The sequence below is a fragment of the Brachyhypopomus gauderio genome, unplaced genomic scaffold (genome assembly GCF_052324685.1).
Source record: "Brachyhypopomus gauderio isolate BG-103 unplaced genomic scaffold, BGAUD_0.2 sc85, whole genome shotgun sequence".
Taxonomy (NCBI): Eukaryota; Metazoa; Chordata; class Actinopteri; order Gymnotiformes; family Hypopomidae; genus Brachyhypopomus; species Brachyhypopomus gauderio.
The window spans coordinates 554,613-576,596 of NW_027506906.1; the positions used below are offsets into that span (position 1 = coordinate 554,613).

General features: G+C 39.9%; 1 protein-coding gene across 5 annotated transcripts in view; it reads left to right on the forward strand.

Annotated features, from left to right (window-relative positions):
- lrrc4ca (leucine rich repeat containing 4C, genome duplicate a) overlaps positions 1 to 21,984 on the forward strand; it is a 196,083-nt gene that overhangs the window by 160,566 nt on the left and 13,533 nt on the right. For all 5 annotated transcript variants that reach the window (XM_076991759.1, XM_076991758.1, XM_076991762.1 and 2 more), the window contains one exon: positions 17,724 to 17,785. The gene's annotated coding sequence lies outside the window, so the exon portion shown is untranslated. The remainder of the gene's footprint in view (positions 1 to 17,723; positions 17,786 to 21,984) is intronic.

The following is a 21,984-nucleotide window of genomic DNA, read 5'->3' on the forward strand; positions in this document are numbered from 1 at the left end:
AATTCTGGATCGTTTTTGTCTTATTTACAATTGCTTGTACACAGCATGCCAAAAATTAAAACCTAAGGTTCAAAACCTTAAATATCGTATAAAATGCCAAGTTCTGCAAAAAGTTATTACTGTTGTACACATTTTTTGCACATATAGATCAAATAAATAAAATGAAGTACAGTAATGTACCGGGTCAGAGAGGAGCAAATATAACAATTTGTCCTGCAATCTCAAGTGCTGGTTTGCTGCTTCACAAATGCCAGAGTGGTCCCTATAACAGTGACCTCCTCCTTTTGTTTTTGAATGAACTCTACCAACAACTGGTTCCAGAAGCAGAAATGGAACAGGTGGGAGGAAACACGAGGACATTTGTGATGGGACGATGTAGCATTTTGTCATTCTCATGTTATCACAAACTGGTTTATAGACCATCCTAGTGTGATGTCCCTTTTCCTCCCGCCCATCTCGTCTTTCCTCAACCCCAATGAGGAACTTTTTTCAGTCTGGAGGTGGAAGGTGTATGATCATCGGCCCCATGACCAAATGCCCCTCCTGGATGCAATGGATCCTGGCTGCAGAGACATTTCAGCTGAAGACTGCCAGGGGTGAATAAGGCATACCAAGCTTTTCTTTCCCAGGTGCATGGCAAGGGCCAACATCAGATGTGATGTGGATGAAAACATGTGGCCAACTGCTGAAGACCGTTTAGATTAGACCAGACTGTTCAGTTTTGTATTCTGTTTTTCCCCCTTGTGTGGCTTTTTTTGTATATGTGTATTTTTACACATATGGGACCATGGTTAATTATGTTTACAATTACGGTAATTGTTTTTTAGGTTAGGCCACAATTTACAGTAATGTCCCTAATACAGTAAAATATACCATTTACTGCAAAACTGTTACTGACTCCTTTTTTGTCTAATCTACATTCCATATAGTACCTAACAGTAAATATCACTCATTGTGTAGACAGTATGTTGCCAAAAATGCACACATTTGAAAAAAAAGTCTAAATGAAGCGGATTACAGTAAAAATGAACTGACTAAGAAAACAACAGTTGTTACTGTAAAATATCTGTTGTTTGTTGGGAGAGAGTAAAATATTACATGTAATACTGTTTCTGTATTGCCATCAAATGTTAGTTTTTTTACAGTGGTTGTGCAGTGATTGACTATGTTCATCTCGAAAAGAGAATATGTGCTAGTGTTTGAAAGAATGATTGGATACTGAAACAGGTTTGCTGTGTTTTAACAAAGTTGTTTGCATTGTGAAATGCAGAGTTGTTATTTAGTTAAGAAAATGCGCTTTTGAACACGATATTAACTATTTGGCTATTTGTGTGAGGTCAATGTGTTGCTGTGTTTAGAGTTTTGACAATGTATCACAAGTACTGGGAAATGCACGTTAGCAGTCGTCAAAAACTGTAAATGTAACGCAGTGCAATACTAAAAACCAGTTCTCACACTGAGTGTACACACTAGCAATATAGGATGATTAAGTCTGCTACAAATTGATTCAGTTGATGTCAAGTTGTAGCTACACGTATTGGCTGACAGTCTCATCAGTTAGTGCCTTTGTGGAACACATTAAAGTTACACAGGCCTAATAATTAGGAACAAACAAAAATACACATTATTTATAATAAATAATTTATATATATAATATTTATTTATAATAAATTATTTTTATCATTAAAAGTCATTGTTTCCCGTAATTCAATTTCCCATGATGTAATTTACTGACACGAGACAGTACTCATGCATTTACTCACTACTTGAGTAGCTTTTAATCAAAGTACTTTTTTACTTTTACTCAAGTAAATTTTTGGGATGCATACTTTTACTTTTACTTGAGTAACATTTGGTTCAAGTAACTGTACTTTTACTTGAGTAAAATTGTTGAATACTCTACCCACCTCTGGTGGTTGTGCAGTGATTGACTATGTTAATCTTGAAAAGAGAATATGTGCTAGTGTTTGAAAGAATGATTGGATACTGAACCAGATTTGCTGTGTTTTAACAAAGTTGTTTGCATTGTGAAATGCAGAGTTGTTATTTAGTTAAGAAAATGCGCTTTTGAACACGATATTAACTATTTGGCTATTTGTGTGAGGTCATTGTGTTGCTGTGTTTAGAGTTTTGACAATGTATCACAAGTATTGGGAAATGCACGTTAGCAGTCGTCAAAAACTGTAATAAAGTTAGGTTTATGAATACAAAGCAAACTGTGGTAAAAAAAAATAAAAATCAATTTGCAAATAAGATCATTATACAAATGGATGATCTGCAGAAAAATAACAAGATGGACAAAGATAGTTTTGACCAAGGCTGTCACACTAACATGTCATACCAACTTATTCCTTGTGTGGGCTGTGGCTAAGTTTGTATTGTGTGTGTGTGTGTGTGCGTGCGTGTGTGTGTGTGTGTGCACGTGTGTGTGTGTGTGTGTGTGCACGTGTGTGTGTGTGTGTGTACATGTGTGTGTGCGAGTGCGTGCGTGTGTGTCCACGTGTGTGTGTGTACGTGTGTGTGTGTGTGCGAGTGCGTGCGTGTTTCCACGTGTGTGTGTGTGTGTGCGTGTGTGTGTGCGTGCATGTGTATGCGTGTGTGTGCATTTGTGTTCATGGTTTGTGCACATTTCAATTTTGCTGTGTTACATTTTGAAGGTTAATGACGAGTCATTTTCTGCAAGGTTACTATATTGGGGAACATTATTCATTTAGGCTGATCTGAGAGCAGTTTCAACATTCCTTGAATAATGTTTTAAAAACAGGATTGGTGGATAAGGGAGATGAGTCCTGGAAGAGGGAAGGTTCTAGAATAATGTTCTGAGAAAGACGACTTGTACATGTCAAAGATCTGTCATCATCCCCACCACTCACTCAAATATCAAGAGGAAGGAGTGAGGAGTCCTGACTTATGCTAAATCACTGAATCATTCTCATTTTTAGATGGCAATTTCTAATTCCCATAACCATAATCGTTGTCATTAACAGCATTACCATGTGACACAGAGATTTTCCTCATTTATTACAAATAACCTTTATTGTAATAATAATTAGTATCAATCATGCCTCTTTTAATTTACACACTTCGTAGATCACGTGGAATATTCCAGCTGTGTTGGCCATACAACCTGATGGGCTCCAGTTTCACACACATTGTCCTCTTTTGCTGACCTAATCTCCCCCTTCCTGTATTCTTATCAGGAGAGGAGAAATGGCAGACTAGCATCGAATAGGAGGCTAGTGTCTTATATCCGATCATGTAATCCAGCAGGAATAGCACCACAAGCCATGTTGTAAGTTACATTCATCTGACACTTAACATCTAACATGCAAGTCAGCTAATCTGCCTTTCGCTTGTGTGACACTATGTTGTGGACCATGTCAGCACACAGAGACTTAACTCGTCCGTCACATCTTGAGATACCTGTAATGAGTGTGCTGGTTTTGCTTGATACCTGAAATCCTCTTAGAACCACCAATGGCAGCACTTATTTGTGCGTATATGGGGGACTCCTGTTCAGGCCTGTTCAGTCCCCCCCCCCTCTAAAGCTGGGCTGAGGGCACTTGCCAGTTTTGCACCACGACATGAAACATGTTGATGAGGATTTGCAGCAGAGAAGCGTGCGCTCCAGTGTAAGCGTGTGAGGACTTACACACTGCAGGAGGCTGTAGAGGCTCAGGGAGAGGCCCGACTCTAACGGCCACAGGGAAATGGGCTCAGTGTGGGTGAGACTGGTAGCTGCACAAAGACCTTTAAACTGTGCTTTTGGCAAACAGCACTCAGAAATTGCTTCCAGTGTTACTTCTGATGGGTCTAGGATTGGAGTGGCGGTGTGGGCCATAGTCACAGTGCCTGTCTCTGGGCATCAGGATGTCAGAGGTTGAAGAGGGTCCCCGAACAATAAGGACTCCCTCCTGTCCTTCTTCTAACTATGTTTTACTGGACCATGCACACAGTTGCCAGGTGCACAAGGTCAGTCTACCCCCCAAAACAAACAAACAGACAGACAGACAGACAAACACCCAGACAGACCTAATTGTAATTCTGAGGTCCACTTTGGTGAGGGTGCAGAAGGGACACTTGAAATATTAGACTTCATACATTGTTTATGATTTACATCATATAGAAATACAGATTGAACTCTGCAAGCACATACAGCTTAAATACTGAGAAAGCCTTCAGGGTTTCAGTTTAGAGCTATTTATACAGTATTCACTTTTATTTTTGTTCACTTTTACTTTTGTTATTTTGGTTTCAAAATGTTAATTTAGATATGTTTTTTCATATCTATTTTTAATTTAAATACATTTATTATATTTTTCATTTAGCTATTACTCACACCAATTACCTTTTTTATCTTTGTGTTTAAATTTCATTCTTATTCAAACACTTTCTTTGAAATTCTAACAGTTCTAACAGGACATTTTTCACATTATAATAAGTCTTTTGTGCTACACATTCTGTATCGAGATGTCTGTATACATGAAATCTACAATGTCAAGGACACAAAACTATCACCTTGCTCTTTAAAAACATGAAAGAAAAGACATAAAAAAGCAAAAGTGGTTCATTGTTATCACAGAAAGGCCAACAGTAAGAACCTGGTAGACCAGCACAAAGTGTTTGACATTAGACAGATGAATATATTAGGGTTCCATTGTGTTCTTCTGTAGGCAATTATTTAAGCTAAAGGTTAAATGTAGAGTCCTGATAAGAATTAATTATTCAACAGGAACAATATGTAAATAAATATTGTGTGATGCAGCCACATATAATGTTTTATCAGTTAACAGATCATCTCTTCATTTCTTAGAGATCAATTGTCCCATTTCTGTTGGTGAAATTGCGCTGCTGCAGTTAAGAGGTCCAGACTGATAATGATAGAAGCAATTCATCAATTCACACACCATCTGCCACATCCACAAGTCTGATCACTCTGAGCCGCCCTGCATATACCAGAAGGTGTTTAGTGTTGGGTCCTGGAGAAGATGTTGGGTGTTGGGTCCTTGAGAAGATGTTTAGTATTGGGTCCTGGAGAAGATGTTGGGTGTTGGGTCCTGCAGAAGATGACAACTGTATTTGGTGCTAGAGACATGAAGTGTCGAAGAAGTGACATTTATTGACAGTATAGTTGGTTAAAATAAGGTTTTGGGATATGTTGTGTATCCCTGTTATTGTAAATGTTCTTCTGGTTTATTTTCCCCTCTCCTTTAATCTGACTTTTCATACTGACACACACACACACACACACACACACACATGTAGGCACACACACATGCACACACTCACACACAAACACACATTCATATCAGAGAGTATTATAAATTAAACACTCAATAAGCATCCCATCTGTACACACAGAACATATAGCTTGATAATCTATTAATTATGAATCATGCTGTTAATGAAATTATGGTGAATTTAAATTAATTAAAATAACACACCCTCATGCTGGGTGTGATTCCACAAAAATAACACCTTTGACTGTGATAAATGAGCTGATCCTCATATCTTTTGTCGATTAGGTCCAATGTCAGCACCATCAGAACACTGACACCGGTATGTACAATGTACATGAGTAAATATGAGATCATTCATTTTGCTAAACATGTTGAAATAGTCATATAACACTGGCCTGTTCTAGTTTCTGTGAGGAATACACAAGTCAAAATAAATGATCAGTTCTTGTGAACCACTTTACAATGTCCCCAGTATATGCTTCCTTGTTCTCCTGCTCTCTGACTCTCTATCTCTCTCTCCCCCCTCTCTCTCTCTTTCACACACACACACACACACACACACACACACACACACACACACACACACACACACACACACACACACACACACACACTCTGCATGATGTCTCATCATTACATGCCCTGTCAGGTAACTGTTAGCTGCCCTCCATGTGTGACCCTGCACAGCACACACAGATGGATTTATCATTAGATGATGAGAAATGGACCGACTCTGCTCACTGATTTCAGCGCTGTCCTACTTGTGTGGCGAGCCGGCCAAGCCCTGCGAGGTCAGGGGGGGACTGGCCTGTCGCTCCTCTTCAGGGGGGGCCTGTCGCACCTCTCCTTTCAGTTAGACAGGGACTGCAGGCAATTGATTCAGCAGCAATGTCCATTTGCAGCTCATTTGATTTAGCCTGACCCTGTAGGTTCAACCATGATAGGAGAGCTTGGAAGTGTAGGAACCCAGAGAAATGGAGAGAAAGAGGAAAGGGTGTGTGTGTGTGTGTGTGTGTGTGTGAGAAAGAGAGAGAGAGAGAATATGGCAGGTTAAATGTAAGTAGAACAGAAGCAGTGACAATCTGTGATCAAACGAGGAGATCATCTCAGTGCCCAGTGAATTAGTCACATTTGCTGTTGCTTTTGCACTCTGGCTCCAACACTGAGTTCTGTAGTTCAAAGATGAAAAGCTCCAAAATCTCAGCACCTCACAGCAGGTTCAGTGGGCTCTGTGGGCTCTAGCTGGAACTTTAGATCATTCAGCTCAGGTTTGATGCCTGCAATAATGACTGTAGCATGTCTTACAATCATTTCTGGGAGCTTTTTAAATAGCACAGGCACATAACAGCAGTGCTGTAAATCAGTGGTCTAATATGTTCCTTTTTTCACAAGCAGTCAGAAAGTCTCTGGATTATTTGTTTGTGTATTTATTTGCAGTGGCTCTTTCTTCAACTTCTGAGCCAAGACCATGTCTTTCTGATATTTTACTGATCATAGAATTCATTATTTATTTTCTATTATTTGTATTACAGTTTTCATCAATTACAATATTACTCCTCAAACAACATATCCTCAAAATGTCCTAACAGTGTTCTTCACACTATATGCACAGCAACATTAAAGACACAGCACACAGCAAAATAAAACACTATCTTCAGAACAATTTACATTTTCCTCAAAATTCACACCATAGTGCCAGACAAACTTATAATATGGATTTCTACAGAATCTATACTTTCATTCTGCTTAACAATCATCAAATACCCATGGCAGTGCTTCAGTGTAGACACACTGCTGTAGCTTAAAAGCCAAATTCACATTGTGCATAAAATTCTGTGTATTAGGCAGAGGTGGGACCAAGTCAGTGTTTTGCAAGTCTCAAGTAAGTCCAAGTCTTTATCCTCAAGTCCCGAGTCAAGTCTCAAGCAAAGACAGTCAACTCAAGTCAAGTCTCGAGTCAAGACAGGCAACCGTCAAGTCAAGTCCCAAGTCTGAAACTTGGAATTTCAAGGCCTTTCGAGTCTTTTTTTTTTTACAGGCACCAACGCTTTACGAATGCTACGCTGATGCGTTTCTTTACTCGTTTTGTTGGTGTCCGCCAGCCAAAAGATGACAGATCATTTTATCTTCTCTTAATTACATAAATGTACTTAAACAAGAATGTTTCGTTACATAATTTTACACGAAAAAAGCAAGCTTCATCGTAAGCAAGATGCTGTCATTACGAATGGTTATTCTAAACATTTGGATAAAATGTTTAAATATAGACTAATAAAGATTAGGGTTATTTTTCATTGTTTTCTGTTATTGTGGGGTCACGGTGTACTATTGTTACCTGGAGATTCAGTGGGGTCACATATTCTGATGGCTGCTGTCAGAATTGGTGACCCCAGTTAAAAAGGCTCACCTGTACATCCCATTCATGATTTCTTTGTTGGCTGCAATGGTGAGGGGATGGTAAATCTTGTTTAAGTACATTTATGTAATTAATAGACGATAAATGTAAATATAAACATCTGTCATATTTTGGCTCGTGGACACCAACAAAACGAGTAAAGAAAGTGCATCAGCACTTTTTGTACGCAGCATTTGTAAAGCGTTTGTGCCTCTGAACAGAAACTGTGAAATAGCGCCCCCTGTGGTCACAAAACTCGACGGTCACAGAATCTGGTGTAACGCCGGTCTGCGTCAGAAGGACGGAAATGAAATTAATGGGGCGCACTTTATAAACATTAATATGCGTTTTAAAATTTAGATTTGGGGTAAAAAAAATCAAGTCTTTGCAAGTAAACAGGTTCAAGTCCAATTCAAGTCCCAAGTTATTGGTGTAAAAGTCCAAGTCAAGTCTAAGTCTCTGAATATTTTTTCAAGTCAAGTCAAAAGTCTTAATATTAATGACTCGAGTCTGACTCGAGTCCAAGTCATGTGACTCGAGTCCCCACCTCTGGTATTAGGTCACTAGTGTATTACTAGTGTAAAATAGTGGAGGGCTTCACCCCCAGCCTGCCTCACAGGTGTTAAGGGAGATGAAGATGACCGAGGTCTTCCTCCTCGTCTTCCTCTTCATCTGCTGTATGTCTCAGTTCTTCCCCTCTCACTAGCTCTCTTACTGTGCAGTAGTTAGATCAGTAGACATGTCACCTACTGCTACTTACGTACGCACACATCACTATTTATTTAATTTCAAATTTATTTATTTAATTGGCATGAAATGTCACTGAAGAAATACTGCAGGTCTCGGCAGTTCAGTTCATGTAGGATTGAGTCTTGTATGGCATTTTTACATTTTTACATATACAGTATTAAAATAGATGCATTGTACTCTGGACACTTTATAATATATTCGATATGACAAATGGCATTTAACTAATTACCTAGTACTGATAAAAGGTCTAGAGGAAAACTCTGTAAACACTGCAGTAATGTTGAAGTTCTGTCATTGATTCTCTGAGGTTATAATGAAATCTGCTTAGAAAATCAGCATGAGCTTTATGTAAAGTGTTTTAAAAAGGATTTTTGTAATTAGCGCATGGGTCCTGTAAGAATGTCATTAGATTTTGCAACAGTGCCATAGACAGAAACTACCTTAGCTTCAGTTATAAAGAACACTGTTTTTGCTTAACTTAAAGAGGATGTGTAAACAAGAACTGGGAATCAGTACTTTTGATGCCCCCATGGATGTCTGAGACTAATCACCCACCCTGATTTGTTTTCAGTGATCAGTAATACTCATTAATATGATATTCAATATTGTAGCACTGTCCACAAGGTTTCTAGAGAAGCAGGACGTTTGAGACACAGGTCCTTGCACAGGTGATGAAGGACCTTTATTCTGATATATATATATATATATATATACGTATTAGGGGTGGGATGCGATAAAAAAAAAATCAAATTAATTAGAAGCTTTGTAATGAATTAATTGAAATTTCAGTATTTAACATGAGATATATTAATTTAAGTTTGAATGAGGAATGAATCAATGAACATAATCATAAACTTCAACATCTTGTTTATTTTTCTACCAGTCTACTACACAGACCAATAGATTATAGATAGAGTGCAGAAAACAGAGCAAACAGTTTTCAGAACACTGTAAATTCTGACCAAAAATGTTGTTTAATTTTGGGAGTTTTGCTCAGGATATTGGAAGAATAAGAAGAATTGAAGTAAATCAGAAGATGTTTTTTAATACCATTTTAGATTTTTTCTTTAATTTCCCAGGCCTCTGCCACAGGCATCTCCATAGTGCCTAGAAGTGGTCTTCTGCATGCTCAAAGCAAATGACTGGATCTTCCATTCATCATCTATAATATGAGCTGTCACACCAAGATAATTCTTGTTGCTAACAGAGGTCCAGTGATCAGCAGTCAGAGACACATTTGTGGCGCTCTTCACAATAACCTGTTTTACTTCCCTTCCCTCATCATACAGCTGCTGGATTTTCTTCCACATTGTCTTTCTGGATGGCAGTTCGTAACTTGCATCAGATAACGCAGCAACGCTTCTTGTAAAGCCTGGTTTATACTTTCGCGATTGACCGTAGCGCTCGACTCCACCCACCTCGCGCGACCCTGCACAAACGGTGGAAGCGTTTATACTTGCCGTGTCTTATGACGCATTTCCACACAGGCCTGCTTGGCGCGGTACGGTTCGATTCGCGACGGTTTGTGAGTGTTTCCATTAGTACCAGGTACAAGTTTGCCGATACCTTCAGGTACTTTTTTCGTACCTACTCGCTCGAGGTTCTAACCGTTCCAAAGCGGTACAGTTCTGTGACGTGGAGGAACAGCATGACACTGATTGGCCAGGGAGTGTCGTCACAGGATGCGTCACAGGAGAGCGACTCCTCCGCTATCGACTCCTCCGCTATCGACTCCTCCGCTATCGACTCCTCCGCTATCGACTCCTCCGCTATCGACTCCTCCGCGGTGTTGTGGTCGCATACAAATGATGTCACGACACTACAACCCGTGCACCAACAGCGACTCCACCCACATTGTGGTGGTCTACCATTGTAATGGAAATATAACGTGACCATACCGTTCTGTTGCAAATCGATCCGTATCGAACCGTACCGCGCCAAGCAGGCCCATGTGGAAATGCGCCATTACTTAAGCCACCGACCACAGTGAGCGGTCTACAGTCCACAACAATCCATCTCGCCAGTGAATTGGTCAATTTGTCTGACGTGGACTTTGACTTTTTGTTTCTTAATTTGAACCCTGACATGTGGTCGAGTGTTGACTGGCGACACTGTTTGCTCGTACTAGTAATACATTTAGCAGCTAAGTGATCATTACTGACCTGCGCGTTAGCCCCAACATGTTTTGCGTTGAGGTGGTAACGAAGGGTGGAAGTGCTCCTGTGATAAGTGAACTCCTTCCTACATAAAGTGTAAATAACACTATTTGTGTTTGTATTTCCATCTGGAAGTTTCTTATATTAAAATTTCCCATCCACCAGCGTGGCCTCTTCAGTCATCTCCATCATGCTCATCTTATTGTGCGTCCATATAATCTGTATGTCTGGAACTCGTGCACTGAGAAACATTCCACGGTGCAAAAGTGTCTCATGCGTTAAATGCGTTAAAATGCGTTAATTTTTTTAGTTCGTTATAACATGGATCCGTTCATGGATCAGCTCCGGCAGCTTCAAACATCATGGTGATTAGTGCTGGACCAGCTGGGCCAGTGTTCCAGCAGGTGTTCTGGTGTTCTGAGTGTTCTGGGTGTTCTGGGTGTTCTGAGTGTTCTTGGTGTTCTGGGTGTTCTGAGTGTTCTGGTGTTCTGGGTGTTCTGGGTGTTCTTGGTGTTCTGGTGTTCTGAGTGTTCTTGGTGTTCTGAGTGTTCTGGTGTTCTGGGTGTTCTGAGTGTTCTGGTGTTCTGGGTGTTCTGGTGTTCTGAGTGTTCTGGTGTTCTGGGTGTTCTGGTGTTCTGGGTGTGCTTGTACACTAGTGCTGGGAGTATTCAAAGAAGGGCACGATCGAGGGAAGTGAAGAGGCTCCTGTGGACACAAGCACAGCGAGCAGCGAGAGGTCACAGGAGGATGTCAAAAAGTTGGCACACAGCCGAGCAACGCTGGAGATCCTGCTAACGCTTCCAAACACAGAACCCAGTGGTTCCTTAGCACACAAAATTTGAGTTCCATTGCTGTCTAACAGAAAATGAAAGATAAGACTCCACTGGAGTCTTCGATCACTGAGCAGTGAAAAACATCCCCTGGTCAGACGAGGCCAGATTTCACTTTCACCAAGCTGATGGGAGAGTCAGAATTTGGCACAAGCAGCATGAATCGATGAGCCCTTTCTGTCAGGTGTCAACAGCTCAGGCGGCTGGAGGTGGAGTAATGGTGTGGGGTGAGTGTTTTCTTGGTACACCCTGGGTCTTCTGATACCTGTGGGTGGAGGTTTGAACAGTGGGCCTTATTTAAGCATTGTAGCCATTGAAGGTCATCTCTTCATGGCAGCTGTTTACCATGTGTCAGAAGGACATTCTCAGCTAGACAGTGAGGCGTCCCTCAGGGGTCAAATACCCACGGATGGGGTTCTGAGACATGACAGTTTTCTTTGCTTGACCAGATCTTAATCCTGTAGCTCATCTTTGAGATGAAGTAGATCCAGCAGTTCAGAGCATCATTTTAACACCTAGTGAAATCTCTGCCTCAATGATGAACTATGGCAGTTCTGGAGGCTAAAGAATAACATTTTAGATTTTTATGAACATCAACATTTAACGAACAAAAAAAGTCAAGAGTGTAAATGTGTTAAAAAAAAGTGTGTAAGGAACAAACTTTCACTTGTGTTTTTGCAGGATTTATTGGCAACATCCGTATAGATTAATTCCAAAAAATGCCCGTCTCATTCTCCAAATCATAAGTACTGTTAAAAAGAGAGAGAGAGCATTTCTCAAATCACTATAACATCTGTGCAAAGAGAACGTGGAGTACTGTAAACAATCACATACAGTGTGTCCCAACACAGAGCCAATCACTGCAACACAGTAACCAAGTGAATAGCACCAAGTTGATAGCACACTGACAAAACGTGCTAAGTATTCTCATCTGAACTGGTCCATGATTGTCCATGCACAATACTACAGAAAATATGTTGTTTATAACATTTAGATATCTCAAATGTTCACACAATGGCAAAATTAAACCATGCAAATCTGTCAAGAGTAGTGAAAATGAAACCATACGTTGTTTTTCATACATTGGTGGGAAATGCACCATACATTGTGTTGAATTAATGCAATGCCAGTGTGATTCCAGTAGAGTCAGAGGCATTGATGTGATGACAGGTGTGCGATTAACCTCGCTCACACTGCCGTGACTGACTTGTTACTCGTTCAGAAGTTAGCTTGTCCTGACATCTTGAAAACTCACACTTGGCAATGCTCAGCCGAGATGTCCTCACAGCCAGCATCCATTACCTGGAGTAAAGACATCTGGTTACAGGGCAACTGAACATCTTCCACTTCCACACTGGGAAGAATTCCTCATCCCGGTGCTCACGTGTTTTTCACTTGTCACAAACACACTGGGGAAGTGACTCACTGGGCCTTTTTTGGTACACACAATGTTTGGCATTCATGCATATTTTTTTCTGCATGTAATGATTTATGCAGGGGACAATGATGTCAGCATGAGCAAGAAGTATTTTTTATTCGAGTGACAAAAGTACAGCCTGTTTTAACCAGCACATCACAGTCAGAATGAGAATTGCATGTGTATTATTACAATTACATCTAGTGTTTTGGCAAAAATGCTGTAGTTGCTGGGACGATGTGAGGTTTCATGACTTTGAAGTTAGTGTTCTAGCCGATACTGAGCAATTAAAAGCTCTGTAATACAGGCTTGTTATATCAGGAATGTACTGAGAAATATGATGAACATTCAGAAAATAGAGAAGTTTGTATGTTCCTTTAACTTTGCACTGAGAAGCATCCTTTGAAAGATTCAGCACATGAAGGTTACCAACATTGAGTATCATTCATCTGACACTGTAGACACTGATCCACTTTAAATCTATGCAAATAACTATGATGAACACATGTGGAAACTGACCGTGAACTCTGTCAGAACAAAATTTTGTCATCTGATAAATATGCAGTTTCTTGACTGTGTTTTGAAATAAAGTGACTGATAGCCCAAGCTGGTTTGCAGATTAGGCCATACGTTACTTCATCTGTTAGAGTGGATTAAACAGGGCTGCTTAACCCAGAAAGGTTCTCTCTGTTCCTGCGACATTATGGACTAATGTATGCATGTTTGAATATGTATGTGTCTCAGTACTAATTATAGCTGGCTTATATTCCCTTACCCTGAGAGCTATGTAGCTACCTTGTTCTGGGGGAAAAACAAAATGATGATGATGAAGGAGTTATCAGCAGGAGGTATGAGAGAAATATTGTTATGGTGATTGTGCGATGGAAAAGATGATGATGATGATGATGAAGATGGTGGAAATTAGAACGAACATGATTACTATGATTCCTGTTACAACATTAGAGGCTGCCAGTCAAGTGTGTTCTTGGTTTGCGAAGTAAAGAAACATGATGTCTGGCCAAATTATTCATAGATACACATGAAAACACACATACAGACACACACACACACACACACATACACAGATGCAAACAACATTGCCAGGGGCCAAATTTATACAGGGTCTTGTCGTCATTAACAAGAAGACACATTTGAGATAATGTCTGAGTGTTCTAGCAGTTAATCTAGTATGATGGAAATTCTGAGCTCTCCTACAGTGATACTGCATGTCTTCTAACAAAGTACAAAGTACAAAAGTACAAACAAAGTACAACAAAGAAGCAGCGACCGGACAGTTGTTAGCAAGCGCTAACACAACAAAACAACAAAAACAACAAAATAACGGTGCCGATACATACAACTGACAACAGACAGACAGACGGTTAAGGACAACATCACCCAAAAATGGAAAAAACGGTTTCCAATGGCCATTCGTTAAGTAGAACTTACTTCCCTACCCAGTTAAGTAGAATTTGCTTCCCTACCCAGTTAAGTAGAACTTACTTCCCTACCCAGCTAAGTAGAACTTACTTCCCTACCCAGTTAAGTAGAACTTACTTCCCTACCCAGTTAAGTAGAACTTACTTCCCTACCCAGTTAAGTAGAACTTACTTCCCTACCCAGTTAAGTAGAACTTACTTCCCTACCCAGTTAAGTAGAACTTACTTCCCTACCCAGTTAATTAGAACTTACTTCCCTACCCAGTTAAGTAGAACTTACTTCCCTACCCAGTTAAGTAGAACTTACTTCCCTACCCAGTTAAGTAGAACTTACTTCCCTACCCAGTTAAGTAGAACTTACTTCCCTACCCAGTTAAGTAGAACTTACTTCCCTACCTACCAAACCATTGAGACTGTGTCTGTTAACCGTGGCAGATATAGGAATAACAGGTTGATATGTTTTAAAAATCTAATTAAAATTAAAATTAAATAATCAACATGAAGTGAGCAGCAATATTAAGCTAAGGCTAGGACTTCTAAACATTAGATTGATTGCATCAAAAGCTGTGATAGTAAACGAAATTATCTCAGATAACAGACTAAATGCACTCTGTTTAACAGAGACATGGGCTAGAGTAAACGAATATGTAAGTTTTAATGAAGCAGCTCAAAATTAGAAACATATTAAATACTAGTGATGCGGATAAACTAATCCATGCATTCATATCCTCTCGTCTAGATTATTGCAATAGTCTTCTTGCTGGATGTTCTGGTAAATCGATAAACAAACTCCAGCTGGTTCAGAACGCAGCAGCGCGAGTTTTAACGAAAACTAAAAATTTGATCACATTAGTCCCGTACTATCGTCATTACACTGGCTGTAATCGCCCAAAGGAGGATGGGTTCCCTTTTGAGTCTTGGACCTCCCAAGGTTTCTTCCTATTCCCCACCATCATAGGGAGTTTTTCCTTGCCACTGTCGCCTTTGGCTTGCTCATTAGGGATTTGGGATAGTATTGTTAACCTTGTAAATCCTGTAGAGCGCTTTGTGAAAACATGTGTTGTGAAAAGCGCTATACAAATATATTTGATTTGATTTGATTTGATTTAATCAAAGTTTGACCCTCTTTTCACTGACTTGTTTCCAAATACTGACTGGTGCTCAAAACTTAGCCACTTTTAAATCCAGGCCAAAAACATTTCTGTTCCCCTGGGCCTCTGAATCTTTGAATTCATTTGATTTCTTTTTCATTTGTTTTCTTTTTTTAATAATTGGCTTGTTTTTTTGGTTTGTTTGTTGTATTAATCATTGACTTACTCATTGTTTGTGTTATATATTTATTTAAGCCCTTATTATATATAGTTTTATTATTGTTAATTTTGGTTTTATTTTTTGTTTTTCTTGCCTTTGTTAATAAATACACAAACTGCCTACTAACTGGAAACACCAGCAGACTCTGAAGTGGTGTAATACAGCAATGCTACTGTTTACGCCTTGATATTAATTGATGTTGCCATTCGTGTATTTAACACGAGCAGTCTCTTTATCTGATAATGACAGTGAGTCCCCAAGGAACAGTGGTCTATAGTGAAATAGGTCTCTCTCTCTCTCTCTCTGTCTCTCTCTCTCTCTCGCTCTCTCTTTCTCTCTGTCCATTATAGGCACCCCTTTGCCTTTTATGAGAACTGCAAAACAACAAAACAGCATCTGTGTGTTAATAGAGGTGTTATCAGCTCTGAGCATTTAATTTAGTGGCTGAACATAATAGAGAAAATAGAGGAAATGAGCTAACATGATCTTTGAACACTGGATGTCTGATTGACTGATAAACCACTGCTGTGGGTGTCCACATCCAGAATACTATGTGGCATTGTACGTGCATGCTTGCTAAATGTATTTAAACCTTAATTGTGTGCTTAATTGATTTTTGTATTTTATGTTTGTATGTACTTACATATGTTTGGTTGATCAAATCAAATCAAAATTTATTTGTATAGCGCTTTTCACAACACATGTTGTCACAAAGCAGCTTTACAGGAATTACAAGGTTAACAATAGTATGGGTCCAAATCCCTAATGAGCAAGCCAAAGGTGACAGTGGCAAGGAAAAACTCCCTAGATGGTGGGGAATAGGAAGAAACCTTGGCAGGACCAAGACTCAAAAGGGAACCCATCCTCCATTGGGCGGCCCGTTAACGCACAAATTACACAGAATCAATTTATACAGACAAACACACAAGTCACACACAAATCACACAATCAAACTAAGTATAAGGTAACTAAGATGAAAATTCTGGGTGTTGATATTGTCACTGTAAATGTCTTGTGATGAACGCCAGGTTGGTGGGTTGTTTGATTTGATGGTCCATTTAAGAGAGATTTTAAGTGTTGAAGTACACTATACGTTTGGCCTCCTCTTCTACGTTTCTATGACAGCCCTCCCCACATTTCAGGAAAATGCTCATTTTAAATTCAGCAAAGCCCTTAGGCACATGAAATTTAAGGACCACGCTGAAGCTCTTGCTTGTTTTGCAGTATTGATCTCTGAGTCATCTCCTGTTGATGGGAAACGTTTGTAAAATCCTACACCCTGTACTAACTTTGAACAGAATGGTATAGAGATATTAATTGATAACAGCTAGATATATTAATTAATTTATCAAACTCTGCATATGCTAGAATACACATTCACATGTTCTGTGGCCATACTGGCTTGGTCTCAATGGATCTGTAGTAACAACATACTAGTTTAGTAAGTAAATAGAATAGAGTCATGGTGTAAGTCAACAACTGTGATGATCTTTGAACACTGGAGTATTAGTTGACGGATCAGGCACAGCTGTGGTTGTCCAGAACCAGAATGTACCTGTGCTGACTGGTCAATGACAGTGTGGTGGAGTGGTTTCATCCCTGCCTACTGTAATAATAATTGTGTTAGTTAAAAACCTAAAAATAAAAGCATTCTGTTAATGAGTTGGGTCTTTAGAGGGGCAATACTTCACTTTCGGTTGCATCCGTCTCTTCTCCTCTGCATTTCTACACATGATCCTTGAGGAAAACAGCCAAAGCCCTTAAACACATGAAATTTAAGGACCATGCTGAAACTCCTGTTTTGCAGTATTGATGTCTGAGTCATCTCCTGTTGATGGGAAGCTCTTTGTAAAATCCTACACCCTGTGCTAGTCGGTATCTTTAAGATGTATTGGTAGAATGGAATAATCTGGAGTGGCTGTCTAACACATGGGCTAATCTGAGAGTTTGGAGGAGGCACCTATGATGGATCGCTGGACAGCCCTGCTCTACCACCATACGCTTTAAACGCAGTGGGTTGACAGTTTGAATCTCTGCAATTCCAACTCTCTGTTTGATACAGCATCATCAGAGAGAGAGAGAGAGAGAGAGAGAGAGAGAGATGGAGAGACGGAGAGATGGAGGTAGAGAGTCCGAGGGTGTGGTTGCGCTCATACAAGTCTTTCTGTTCTTCTTGTTGGTGCAGGACCAGTGACAGACTGAAACTGGGATGATGTTGCCCCACTGGCTCTGTGGATAAGGAGGCAGGTAAGTGCAGGAAGATGCTTACAAGCACATTCAACTGATGTGATGATTGGTTTCGTTTAGCCAGAAATATTACAGAGCTTATTCTACCTGCTTCCAATCCGCATATCAATGAGAATTAACTTACTATTAGCTTTCACGTATTTACTTTCAGTTATCTGTTAGCTTTACATATTGGATAATTTGCCTGGATTCATATGCATTAGTTTGCACTCGTTGGTTTTTGGCGTACCATAGCAACATATGCAATTAACAACAGAGTTTGAAGTGGGTAAAAATATATAAAATGTAATGTGGCAAAAAAAAAACACAAAATGTAAAACAGTATGTTTTGATAAAATTATAGAAGTCTATCATAAATCAAGATATTGATAGCAAAGGAGCAAGACGGGATTATTAAATATACAGTTCTAACCTGCAACACTGATTACTGCATATTCGGGACATAATTATCAACAATCATGCGTCACAACAGGATGTATGAAAATTATCTGATACTGCTGCTGTAATTGTGCTTTTGATTGTACAGAACTTTACAGACTATACAATTACTCACTGGTACTGTTTGCATTTACTACATTCATTAGTAAATGAGTCATTTATATTATTCTAATACTTCCTTGGTGTAAACATCGTTCTTTTTATCTTGTTTTGTCTGGACAAATAGTTATGCAGGTCGTTCTAACTACACATGTGAACTGTGCCCATCAGAAGAATAGACAGTCTTTGTCATGACAATAGCTTTGCACATTCAGGCTGTTCTCAGGATCAATTTTATGTAGATGTGTCTATTAATGCTTTTCTATTGGTCTTTAAGACATTCCTTCATATATTCAGCACCTATTGGCTGACGACTTAAATTTATGAATAAAAACTGAAGGGACCTTCAAAAAGCATCCTTGCTTTACACTAATGAGAATGAGGAAATTCAACAGCTATAATATGCTCCTCTTGAATGAATCTGTTTTGGTAACACAACCACACATGTATAATCCAAGTAATATGAAAGAGGCCAAGACACACTTCACAACTGAGATAAGACACTTTGATTGGTACAGTAGCTTTAGCTAAACACACCTACACTCAAAATAGTAAATAGTAAAATATTACAAAAATAGTACAAATAAAGAAAACGTTTTAATGCACTATGTGACTCTCAAGAGTAAAAAGCATATTAGTAACACATGGCCAACACAGGAAGACAACTACTGCATTATGTGAGTCACCCGGCATCTCTCCGGTTCTACACAACAGCCCTGGTATATCAAACATATTGACATTTGATCAGCATAAACTGAATTAACTGAATCACTCTCAGTGTTTATTCAGGTTTTTTTTTTTTTTGCTTGTTTGTTTTTTTGGTTTTTTTTTTTTACCGAACATTGGAATAATTTGATTGTGGCTATGAATGATAATTCACTCATTCATGGCAGAGTTATCCTTCTCTGGGTTAGTAGGAGAGGAGTCTTCTTTCACTGGATATTACATTTGTGAATAATAAGGCCTGTAGAGTAATGAAATTGGCAGAGTCATTGCTTTTATGAATATTTACACATGCAACAATTGTGGGAGTTTCTGTGTAATGTCTTCTGGACAAATAGGAGGTTGGCATAACTGACATAAAGAACGCTACACCCAGAACACTACACCTAGAACACTACACCTAGAACACTGCACCTAGAACACTACACCCAGAACACTACACCTAGAACGCTACACCTAGAACACTACACCCAGAACACTACACCTAGAACACTACACCTAGAACGCTACACCCAGAACACTACACCTAGAACACTACACCTAGAACGCTACACCTAGAACACTACACCCAGAACTTTACACCCAGAACGCTACACCTAGAACGCTACACCTAGAACACTACACCTAGAACACTACACCTAGAACGCTACACCTAGAACGCTACACCCAGAACGCTACACCTAGAACGCTACACCTAGAACGCTACACCCAGAACGCTACACCTAGAACGCTACACCTAGAACGCTACACCCAGAACACTACACCCAGAACACTACACCTAGAACGCTACACTCAGAACGCTACACCCAGAACACTACACCTAGGACACTACACCTAGAACGCTACACCTAGAACGCTACACCTAGGAAGTCTCTGTGCTTTTGAAGTGAGAAAACTAATGGGTTCTCGCTTTCAAGAGTTTCCTGAATATGATTTTGATTATTTCACATGCACCATTTGGAACTTGCTGTTCAGTAGAAACCTGTTGTGAAGGCACTGTGTTCGTACAAAAGAAAATGTATAAAACAATCGACTGCATATACCTTCCTTACATTCAACTGCAGTCATTAAAGGAATTAATCCTTTCCTTTGAACTCTGAATCTGAACAAACAGTCCAAATACACATGTTTGCGGAAACAGTCTCTTTAACAGTGAAGCCACTTTCTACACATCACTTAATGGGTCTAGTTAACAGTTTATCTCAGTCTGTGTAATCCCAAATTCTATGGTTGACAAATGAGTGAATGAATTGAATGGAGTAGAACAGATTATGTATTTCTGCAGAAATGTTGTTGAAATGAATGAAGGTGGTAGGTATTCAAAGAAGATGTAGAAAATAAAGCAATTGTGCACGTTGTCAAGCAATTTTCACTTTGCAGTTTGGACCATTTTTTCTTTCAAACAGCTCCTGCTTCTTTGTAGTTGTTAATGTTAGTACCAACCTTTAGGTTTAATGTTTAATGGTTAACATTTGGGTTTAATGTCATAAATCAGTAAGTTTGGTACTTCACTGGTAGCAACTTCAGTCACAAACAAACAATAATTTATCCCTAGAACATTTTTCGTGTGGCTTTGACCATGAGAAATTCACTGGAAACCTAATTTGAGATCATGAAAGCATGAAGGCTGATCTTGTGGCCAGGTCTAAAGTGGAGACGTGAGCCGAACACAGAGACACCTACGTGCTGCACGTAGTGAGTGTGATTACGCCTTGAGCTAAATTATCTGTTACTAATCCAGCAAATGTAGTGACACACAAGAACTGTTCATCTTCCCTAGACACAGGCTGGTCAGGTGCTACCAATACTTCAATGCTTGAGCAGTTGAGCTGATATTTTATTTTCATTTTCTGCATATATTTTTTTACAGTTCTTAAGCTGCAGCATTCTCTGGGAGTCTGTAGTCACTGGAGTTATCAAAGTCAGACAGAGGATATTATAACAGGGAGACAGTTATTACCATTCTCTACGCTTCACAAATCACCTCTATTGTATTTAATGTTAGCAGCCCATGGTGCCCTTATAGGACAGCTGTGCCCTGCTCCATATGTGTGTGTTTGCGCATGCGCGTGCATCTGTGTGTGTGTCCGCACATTTGCTTGTGTGTCGGTGCGAGGAACTCATCTGTGATGTCTGCAGCCCACCTGCATCTGCAGGGAGGTTGTGCTGACGGTGCGGTCTGCTCTGTGCGGGCGGGGTTGGTGGTGTTGGGGCATTAAGCTGTGGTGGGCGGTGCAGTCTTGGCCAGGGAGTGGGCCGGGGGAACAGCACATACGCAGGGCTGAGAGGTTTAGTGATGCTACACTTTCATGACCCTGGAGTCAGAACTGGCCTCCTACTCCCACTTGAGAACTCAAGAAGGCTGATGCATCCATTTGTCAATTCGTCAACAACGCCCCCACAACACACGGATTTATTCAAAATAAACACAATAACATTATATATACTGTGATTTGTGTGCAGACACCATGTGTTTACTTACAAACACACACGCAGTGTAGTATATGATAAAGCTCTTGGAACATTGATGGTAAAAGTAAATGTGTAAAGGGATTGATCTAGAGCGATAGTCATCTCCTGAGCAGTGCCCTCTCACACACTTAGCACTCTCCCAGCAGGCCTGATCGATAACGCGTCTGTGTGTCAGACATGCTCCTGCTTAATTACACAAATACATCAAACCAGGTAGCAGTGATGCCGTCCCTCTGATGACAAAAGAGCCTTATACAATTGCTGCACCTGTGGTTGGTGTGTGTGTGTGTGTGTGTGAGAGAGAGAGAGAGAGAGAGAGAGAGAGAGAGAGAGAGAGCACATGTAGCTTTTTAAAGTCTGTATGTCTGTCTTAGTTAGGGTTGGAGCAGGAGGGAATGAAGGGAGGAATGTGTGTGTGTGTGTGTGGGGGGGGGGGTGTGAGTGTGTGTGTGGGGGCTGTGTCTGTG